Raw genomic sequence first — 9537 nt, forward strand, 5'->3', positions numbered from 1 at the left:
TTACTGTCACGTCATTATAAAGCTTATTGCCATGAATTAATTAACTCATTTGCATCATACAGCCTTCTATGTAACAGAGAAAGTTTGTTCTTAAAGTACAAGCTGATTAAGTGTAGGCTAGAAGTGTTACAAAAAGCCTTAAAGGTGTAAATCATTTTATTGTTCCAGTGGGAGCCATTATATAAAGAAAAGATTGAATCCTAAATGAAAGGTAGATAATGGAAGGTTGCAACCTTTTTCCTTTTCTTTTCGTTTTTCTCCCCTTTTCTGTAATACCTATTCCCTCTGTAAGGAGAGACCCAAATCAAATTGTGAGCATGCAGATATTCTTGAAGCAATTAGGAAATTGACAATGAATCCATGTGCCATTCTCCCAGTAGCCTGGTCTGTTGATAAGAACCATCATTCAAGATGCCAACCGCCATGTAAACTCAAGATACCTTTGTGAATAGTTTAAAGACAGCAAACAATAGATTGCAACCAATAAAACCTTGATGTTTCTAAGCCATGAATCAAGGACTTTGTGTCCTACAGAGACAGCACTGACCTTCACCTTCTAAATGCTTGACACAAAAAAATAAGTCTAAGTAGTGTGACTGATGTGGGTCACACAGGACGGTTATAAAATTAAACTGTATTTTCTGCCAAGTCACAAAGAAGCACTTTTCAGTAGATTATCGGATCTAAGAAAAATCAATGCTTCTGCATCTGAGTTAAGCATTTAAAATATTTGCGGACTTCCAAACATTTTGTACTTCAGACCATCTCTTCCTTTTATTAAAGAAGGAGAGGGGAATGAAATTGGGGTCAGCCAAACCACTGGAAACCTTTATATTATCATTGAGTGAAATATTTTAAGTTGCATTTCAAGTGGTTGTTTGAAATAAAAATGAAAGCTGTGACAATGTGGAAATGTCTAAAATTAAAATGAGAAACTATCAAGCAGCTTTCTCATTCTTAGTATTGCTTGTGCCTTGTTGTTTTAATGAGAGTGATGAGACAAAATCGAGCACAGGGAAATCTAAGCAGAATCTTAAGAACAATTATGTAGTAGTGAGATCTGTTATGTGCATGAATCTCCATGGGGAGCTTCTCTACCTGAGTTATTTAAATTCAAATTGGACAGAGTACACAAAGTACACGTTGTAGATATGATTCTGTCTTACAACTAGACATCGTAGATAACCTAGTAGCGCTTGGTTTCCTACTGTTTTTTAAATATATGAGTTTGATCACCAAAACTTCTTTAGGTTTGTAGGATATGTATAATTCCCAAATATAAGTTATATGTAGGTGAGAAGAATCTTCTGTGTAGGGTGTGAAAGAGCTTGAGTTAATTGACTGACCTATTACTGGCCAGTTATTATGTTAGGTGTTTTCCTAATAAACAGATAGATAAGTATATTGTAGTAGTGGCTCAGCAGTAAAGAATCTGCCTGTAATGCCGGAGACGTGGGTTCGATCCCTGGGTCAGGAAGAACCCCTGGAGAAGAAAATGGCAACCCATTCCAGTATTCTTGCCTGGGAAATCTCATGGACAGAGGATCCTGGCAGGAGCAGTCCATGGGGTTGCAAAGGAGTCAGACACAACTTAGCAACTAAACAACAACAAGTGACAGAACTATTATTGCAGTATTTCACATGAGGATGCCTATTGTCAGAGAGTTTAAGGCAACATAGCCTAGTAACCAAATAAAGAAAACGTGATGATGAAGAAATTAATGAGTGAGTGCAAACTGGTATTGGATGAAGGACTGACACCAATATCATCTTTTCCCATTGCAGGTTATTATATTACCTACAATGAAACTGCATTGTGAATACAAGTACCCCACTGCTTTCCACAAGTTTGAATTAACTGAAAGAAGTTTGAAGAGAATTTTGGCTTTTATGGAAAAATAGCTGTTATCATCCTAATGTTGGTTCTTTTTGAAAAGCAAAGTGGTGTAATGTTAACTTTCAGAAAAGGAGTGATACTCTGTTTTACCTCATTTCAGTTTATGAGAGGTTTCATAGGAATACACCACTTCCATATACTGGGGGAAACCTCTGTTTTTAAATATTGTGAAATATAAATTGATAAGAATCAACCCAAAGGACGACTACCAGATGTCACCCAGCTGGCCAGTGTACTGTTCTGTGTTCCATAAATTCCCAAATCACATTTAACTGTCATCAATATTTCTGTGATGATAACTGATTTAGGATGAGTCTTACTCATGAGATAATATGGTGACGATAGAAAAGTAGGAAAAATTAAAGCATTCACGGATTAATGAGAAATTAGTATTGCTATCATATTCTTTCTCATTCAAATACTTTAGATTAAGAAATCACCATTCCTAGCCTTTGTAGCAGAGAAAGCAATGGCACCCCACTCCATTACTCTTGCCTGGGAAATCCCATGGATGGTGGAGCTTGGTAGGTTGCAGTCCATGGGGTCATGAAGAGTCGGACATGACTGAGCGACTTCACTGTCACTTTTCACTTTTATGCAGTGGAGAAGGAAATGGCAACCCACTCCAGTATTTTTGCCTGGAGAATCCCAGGGATGGGAGTCTGGTGGGCTGCTGTCTATGGGGTCGCACAGAGTCGGACACACCTGATGTGACTTAGCAGCTTAGCAGCAGCCTTTGTAAAGAAGCCATGGCTGCCTCCTATGAGAGGAGAGAAAAGCAAATGGTAATCTAAGAGTTCTTACACATATGTGCAATGAAGCCTCATGTGTTTGACTCTAAAACGCACAAGTTTTGTTAGGAACAAAATGAGATATAAGTAAAAACAGTGATTTTTAAAAATATATATTAATAAGAATGAATTTTTCTGACAATTTTTAGTGGGTTTTCTTAGTATGTTTTAGTGGATTTTTTAAAATTTTATTTTTACTTATTTTTTTAACACCAAAAATATGTTGTATTGGGATATAGCCGATTAATAATGTTGTAGGCAAACAGTGAAAGGATTCAGTCATACATATACATGTATCCATTCTCCCCGCAACCCTCCTCACATCCAGTCTGGTACATAGTATTGAGCAGAGTTCCATGTGCTGTACAATAGGTCTTTGTTGGTTATTCATTTTAAATGTAGCAGTGTGTACTGACATTCCCAAAGTCCCTAACTATCCCTTCCCCCTGGCAACCATAATTTTGTTTTCTAAGCCTGTGAGTCTTTCTGTTTTGTATGTACATTCATTTGTATCATTTCTTTTTAAATTCCACATATAAGGGATGTCATGCAATATTTCTCCTACTCTGACTTAATTCTAGTACAGTTAAAATGGAAAAAGATCAGAGGGTAGCTACTTCTGCCATGGATTAGTAAATCAGTTCAGTTCAGTCGCACAGTCATGTCTGACTCTTTGAGACCCCATGAATCACAGCACGCCAGGCCTCCCTGTCTATCACCAACTCCTGGAGTTCACTCAAACTCACCTCCATCAAGTCGGTGATGCCATCCAGCCATCTCATTCTCTGTCGTCCCCTTCTACTCCTGCCCCCAATCCCTCCCAGCATCAGAGTCTTTTTCAGTGAATCAACTCTTCGCATGAGGTGCCCAAGTATTGGAGTTTCAGCTTTAGCATCAGCCCTTCCAATGAACACCCAGGACTGATCTCCTTTAGAATGGACTGGTTGGATCTCCTTGCAGTTCAAGGGACTCTCAAGAGTCTTCTTCAGCACCACAGTTCAAAAGCATCAATTCATCGGCGATCAGCTTTCTTCACAGTCCAACTCTCACATCCGTACATGAGGTAATTAAATCTAACAGTATACAAATATTTTATCCACTGCTGTAAATAAGTAGGAAGCTAAAAAGAAAAAATAGCAAACAATTATTTTCAGAAATTAAATAGCAGGCTGTACAAGATTGGTGGTGGTGGTGGGTTAGTCGCTAAGTCATGTCCGACTCTTTGCGACACTATGGACTGTAGCCTGCCAGGGTCCTCTGTCCACGGGATTCTCCAGGCAAGGATCCTGGAGTGGGTTGCCATTTCTTCCTCCAGGGGATCTTCCCAACCCAGGGACTGAACCCACGCCTTCTGTGTCTCCTCATTGCCAGCAGATTCTTTACTGCTGAGCCACCAGAGAAGACCACAAGATTACTATCCTATAGAAAAGGCAAACAAATAAAGCAAGCCCCAGGATAAGGCTTTCTACCTGGGCTGTTTCTGGAAACTGCAGTGCCAGGAAAACTGAGTCTGGCAGTCTTGCTGTATAGAAGAGATAGATGTCAGATACTGAAGGGACTAGAATAGACTGGGTAGAATATTGGGAAGGAGCAAGTGGTGCAGAGACACTGTTCCAAAATTCTTTATTGCATTTTCTTGATTCTTCTGTAGACTGTCAGTCTGCACATAGAGATTTCTGGATATTTTTCTTTCAGTGCTTTAAAGATGTTATTCCGTTGTCTCCTGACTTGCATGGTTTCTGATGATATGTGAGTCTGTTTCTGTTTCATAGATAGGTTTATTTGTGTCATAGTTTAGATTCCACATTTAAGTGATACCACATAGTATTTGTCTTTCCCTTTCTGACTTACTTCACTTAATATGATAATCTCTAGATCCATCTATGTTGATGCAAATGGCATTATTTCATTCTTTTTTACAGCTGAATAGTATTCCATTGTGTATATCAACATGTACTGCATCTTCTATATTCATTCATCTGTTGATGCACACAGGTAGTTTCCAAGTCTTGGCTATTGCAAGTCGTACTGCTATGAACACACTGGTGTGTATATCTTTTTGAATTATCTTGTACAGAGAGATGTCCAGGAGTGTGGTTAGTGTCATCCAGCAATTTTACTTCTAGGTATATATGCCCAAACAAAATGAAAGCAGGGACTCAGATATTTGCTTTCCAAAGTTCGTAGCAGGATGACTTACAATAGCCACAAGATAGAAACAACCCAAATGTCCACTGACAAATAAACATATATATAATGTGACCTCTAAATACAATACAGTATTATTTAGACTTAAAAAGGAGTGAAATTCTGATACATGCTGCAATATGGATGCATAATGATGACATTATTCTAAATTTTAAAAAGCCAGGTACAAAAGGATAAATTTCATATCAGATACCTAGAATAGTAGAATTCAAAGAGGCAGAAAGCATATTGGCAATTTCCAGGGACTAGAGGAGGAATAGAATGGATCGTTATTACTTAATATTATGGAGTGTCAGTTTGAAAGATGAAAAATTTCTCGAAATGGATGATGATAATGGTTATACAACAATGTGTATGTACTCAGTGCAAATGAATTTTGTATTTAAACATGATTGATATAGTAAGTTTATGTTATACATACTTTACAAAACTAGGAAACACTTATATTCAGGTGTAATTATGAACAAAACTTTATTTGTTGTTACTACTATATTATCACTGGAATGTCACATGAAAACTATTATTCACTAAATAAGAAAGCTAACCCACAATAACCAACTGTAATAACACTAACTGTAATTTTCTTCCAAGTACCAATAGTTCTCCTCTATCACCACAGAGAAAAATAGTGACATTTTGTTTTATTTATTTTTGCTTTAAAAAGAGATTTTGATTAGATATGTGAGGGGAAAAATAGCCTACTAGCATAAAAGCAAATAATTCTTTCTTAAATTTGACATTTAAAATCATAAAGATGAGAGAAAATGCATTAAGTAGCCAGGTAGGAAAAATTTACGATGCTGAGAACTTATGAAAAATCTTAAATATAATTTGAACATAGCTTTGCAATTATGCAAATTCTTATATTCTTAAATGACTAGGTTGCATATTAAATCTAATGTATACATTGCAGGAGTAAATTATTGTCTAAAATCTGCTAAACACTTTAAACTGTGAACATTACCTTAATTAATTGTGTATTACATTCTTGCAGGTTTTTTTCTCTTCTTGATAAAACCTGCTTTTTAAAGGATTTGTTTGAAGAAGATAGTTACTGTGTTTCATTTACAAAGAATATCCTTGGTCCGATATTCAAGTTCCCCACTTCCATTACTATTTTTTCAATATAGATGTTATCCTTGAAGAACTGGTTAATTTTATATCTATCTAATTAAAATTTAAAACTATTACAATTTACAATCGTAATGTTTCATAGTAATAACTGAGATTTTAAGGTGGGGAGCATAGGAAATTGAGAATAAAATTTAAGAATAGTGGCTCGACCCTAAAACAAATGTCAGAAAAATCCTGTAAATGCTGAATATCTTTATCCTTTTGCTGAAACTCTGCTTGCCTTTTCTGATTCCATCAGTATCTTGGTCCATTTAGCAGTAGCATTCATTTGGAAATGGCAACCCACTCCAGTATTCTTGCCTGGATAATCTCATGGATGGAGGAGCCTGGTGGGCTACAGTCTACAGGGTCACAAAGGGTTGGACACATCTGAGTGAGTTCACTTCACTTCATTTCCAGAGCATACTCAGAGTATGCAGGTAGTAGTGCCCATCAAGCAAATGCTGTACTTGGAATGGCCTGGCTTCTCTGTCGGCTAGACTTGGGGTGGGGAGAGGCAGAGACACGGAGCAACTGCAAGAAGAAAGCAACGGAGTGTACCTATGTATGTGTATCGCTCTGTCTTTACGTACTCCATTGCACCGCTCCAACAATACAGTTTCTCCTGTTCACTACTATTATTACTATGATTGTATCTGCTTAGGAACAGAGACACAGCGAGTTGATTATAAATAATTGGGAATTCCCATCCAGCTGATAGGAAAGCAAGTAAAAATTGGAAATTACCTCATCAATAACACAGCCAGAATTCAATGCTTAATTGGAGTCATTATCATTCAACAATCAGCTGACAAGATTAGTGATGCAAGAGGCGCTTTTGCAAACCTGTTCATCTAGTGCCTCTTTTCCCACCATGAATAGAGATTCTCTCACTCTAGCAATTCAGCCATTATCTCTTTGTCTCCATTCCCTTTTCTACTTTTGTAACGTATCCTACTGAACCATCTGCTTCTAAATATTTCTCTTTGCTTTAAATTCAGGGCTCTTGGGCAAAATAAATGACTGCTAGCAACATCTAAAATGGATCATCTGTACTGAATATGATTCTTTCATGGCATCGTTTACATATCCTTCCACAAGTGTATCTAATTTTGCAATATTCTGTTCATCCTGGATGTTAATAATATTTATGACAATAGAAGTTTATAAGTAAATATTTGCCAGAGACTATTTTAAGAATTTTAAATGTATTATTCAATTTAATCTGTACCATGATGCTCTCAGGTGGCGGCTGTTAATGGCTCTAGGTCTCAGAGGCAGAGGGAGTCTAAATAAATGACCCATGGTTGCATGCCTAATAAGTGTCAAACCTGGGATTTTAACCCAGCATTTTGGACCCAGGGTTGTAGCTTTAAATGGTGAATACTGCTTCTGTAGGACTGTTTTTGTAAAAGAGTCAGTAAAATAAGGATTTTTAAGATTCTGTTCTGTTTTTGCATGTTACTCTTCATATTATACAAAATATCATACCTTAGGCACTATGGACCATTTTCATGGACTTTACTGTCTTCTACAAGGAGCATATAATAGACCGAAGGATGTCTCAATGTCCTAATGTTCAGGTCTCTGTTCTTGATTCTCTTTTCCATCTAAATTGTTTCATTAACAGATCACATCCAGAACCATGGCTTTTAAATATTGTGGATAAACTGAATTATTTCAACAAGACATGTAGAGTATGGCTGTTAGGTGTGTGAGTCAGATCATGCTGAGTCTTTGCCTCAGAAGTATTTCATTCAGAGTAACAGTGAAGTCTTCATGTGGACTGACTCTCGTCCCCACCATGTCTCTGATCTTGTGTATGATTTCTTCCCTTTCTGCTATGAACACACTGGCTGGGTAAGCTCCTGCCTTAGGGCATTTGCACCCGCCAGTTCCTCCTTTTGTGCATGGAATACTATTCCCACAAGTGTCCACATAATTCTGATGATCTTCAGGTTTTGCTCAATTTCACCTTGTTAAAGGGCTTCCCTGGTGGCTCAGACAGCAAAGAATCTACCTGCAATGCGGGAGACCTGGGTTCGGTCCCTGGGTCAGGAAGATCTGCTGGAGAAGGGAATGGCAACCCACTTCAGTATTCTTGCCTGGAGAACCCCATGGACAGAGGAGCCTGGTGGCCTACACTCCATGGCATTGCATAGAGTCAGACACAACTGAGCAACTAACACTTTCACTACTAGACTCACCTTAGTAAAATCACATTGCTTTTGGAACTCCTATACCCATTTGCCCTGATATTTTCCTTCCATAACACTTAGCTGTCCCTATTACACTGTATAACATAATTGCATTTATTTTTTCAAATATGTTTTAAATGTATTGTCTCCCCTTAGTATGAGCCATGGACTCTTTGCATTTTTGTATGTTGCCCTGTTTTATGTTGGAGTTTGGGACAGAGAAGGCTATGGCAGTACTATGCAAGAAGAGTTGGCTCAAACTTTAAAAAGCTCCCCCAAAGGTTTTCACCAAAGCACTTTTTGGGGGTGGGGGGTGGCACATGGCACAGCATGTTGGATCCTAGTTCCCTGACCAGGTATTGAACCAGCACCCGCTGCATTGAAAGAGTATAGTCTTAACCACTGGACCACCAAAGGCAATGCCAAAGAATGCTCAAACTACCGCACAATTGCACTCATCTCACACGCTAGTAAAGTCATGCTCAAAATTCTCCAAGCCAGGCTTCAGCAATATGTGAACCGTGAACTTCCAGATGTTCAAGCTGGTTTTAGAAAAGGCAGAGGAACCAGAGATCAAATTGCCAACATCCGCTGGATCATGGAGAAAGCAAGAGAGTTCCAGAAAAGCATCTATTTCTGCCTCATTGACTATGCCAAAGCCTTTGACTGTGTGGATCACAAAAAACTGTGGAAAATTCTGAAAGAGATGGGAATCGCAGACCACCTGACCTGCCTCTTGAGAAACCTGTATGCAGGTCAGGAAGCACCAGTTAGAACTGGACATGGAACAACAGACTGGTTCCAAACAGGAAAAGGAGTACATCCAGGTTGTATATTGTCACCCTGCTTATTTAACTTATATGCAGAGTACATCATGAGGAACGCTGGGCTGGAAGAAGCACAAGCTGGAATCAAGATTGCCGGGAGGAATATCAATAACCTCAGATATGCAGATGACACCACCCTTATGGCAGAAAGTGAAGAGGAACTCAAAAGCTTCTTGATAAAAGTGAAAGTGGAGAGTGAAAAAGTTGGTTTGAAGCTCAACATTCAGAAAACTAAGATATGGCATCTGGTCCCATCACTTCTTGGGAAATAGATGGGGAAACAGTGGAAGCAGTGTCAGACTTTATTTTTGGGGGGCTTTAAAATCACTGCAGATGCTGATTGCAGCCATGAAATTGAAAGACGCTTACTCCTTGGAAGGAAAGTTATGACCAACCTAGATAGCATATTAAAAAGCAGAGACACTACTTTGCCAACCAAGGTCCGTCTAGTCAAGGCTATGGTTTTTCCAGTGGTCATGTATGGATGTGAGAGTTGGACTGTG

This window comes from Moschus berezovskii, chromosome 15 (genome assembly GCF_049115385.1).
Source record: "Moschus berezovskii isolate FMDL1 chromosome 15, NW_MosBer_1.0, whole genome shotgun sequence".
Classification (NCBI taxonomy): domain Eukaryota; kingdom Metazoa; phylum Chordata; class Mammalia; order Artiodactyla; family Moschidae; genus Moschus; species Moschus berezovskii.